The sequence below is a fragment of the Sinocyclocheilus rhinocerous genome, unplaced genomic scaffold (assembly GCF_001515625.1).
Source record: "Sinocyclocheilus rhinocerous isolate Xijiao unplaced genomic scaffold, SAMN03320098_v1.1 scaffold46124, whole genome shotgun sequence".
NCBI classification, from domain to species: Eukaryota; Metazoa; Chordata; class Actinopteri; order Cypriniformes; family Cyprinidae; genus Sinocyclocheilus; species Sinocyclocheilus rhinocerous.
The window spans coordinates 11-1,071 of NW_015640991.1; the positions used below are offsets into that span (position 1 = coordinate 11).

A 1,061-nucleotide genomic window follows, 5' to 3' on the forward strand; every position below is an offset into this window, starting at 1 on the left:
CTCTAACAACCTACTGAAGATGGGAAATAACACAGGGGCCCGTGTTGATGAGTGCATGAGTGAGGGGTTAAAATACAAACAACTCTTTCAGAACACATTTTTACCACTTTTGCCAAACATTTGCAGAAAAAAAGACACTGAACAAGGATGAATCCCTATAGTGCACTATCAAATGGAGTATACTTTGAAAAGCTGTGCGTTCAACTGTGTGTGTGTGTACTTGAGGGGTCGGCTCTTTCTCCTCTTCTCCAATCAGGACAGCTAAGGCTGCTTGCACTGCTTCTCTCTGGCCTCCTTTTTGCTGGAGGAGCTCATGGAGGGAAAGGAGCAGGCCCCCCTCTTAACTTGGCACTCATGGAGGGAAAGGAGCAGGCCCCCATCTTAACTTGGAAAGTGAATCTCTGTGCTGGGCGTTGGCTCTACGCTCTCAAAACGGACCCGTTCTCCATGAACTCTTGCGTAATGCTGGAGGTCAAGGAGGGAATGCCTAAAGACATTATCATACAGCCTTGACTGTCTCCTGCTGCTCCTCTAGAACAGAGAGAAGCTCTCCATTAGATTATGGGACACAGAGAATGAAGTGGACAGGAATAAATGTGTCGTAAGTCACACTAATTTGTAGCTAAATATTCTAGCTAATACACTTTAATTTTAAAAATATTGTTTTATTTATTTTGTATCATTGTTCAAATCATCCTGTATGTTTGACACCACTGATCTAGAGCTTCCCGTTCCTCCTCTTTCTGTTCCTCTCAATCATCAGACTCTCAGTTCTTCTCTTACCTTCTCCAGCAGTGATCCTCTTCTTTACAGTTCATCGAGAGCGGTCTCGGCTGCTGCCCATTTCACCATCTTTTTGTTAGTGCCGACCTCCTCCGGGAACAGCTCCTGCATCTTGTTAGCGCCGACCTCCTCCGGGAACAGCTCCTCCCTCAGTTTAAACTGGACTGTGAATCTAACAGAGAAAGATGGAGAAAGACGAGAGTCCCTGCAGATCCTCCAGATCTAATGAAGACTCATCTGCTTTATCGAGTCAATCATTTCAATCACAGATAATAAAA

At 44.8% G+C, this 1,061-nt stretch overlaps 1 long non-coding RNA gene across 1 annotated transcript; it reads right to left on the reverse strand.

Moving 5' to 3' along the window:
- Positions 1-479: 479 nt before the first annotated feature.
- Positions 480-961, reverse strand: LOC107753412 (uncharacterized). The gene is made up of 3 exons (XR_001641467.1): positions 910-961; positions 784-870; positions 480-531 (listed from the first exon to the last, which is right to left on the reverse strand). It is a non-coding gene; the product is annotated as an uncharacterized LOC107753412 (long non-coding RNA).
- Positions 962-1,061: the final 100 nt, after the last annotated feature.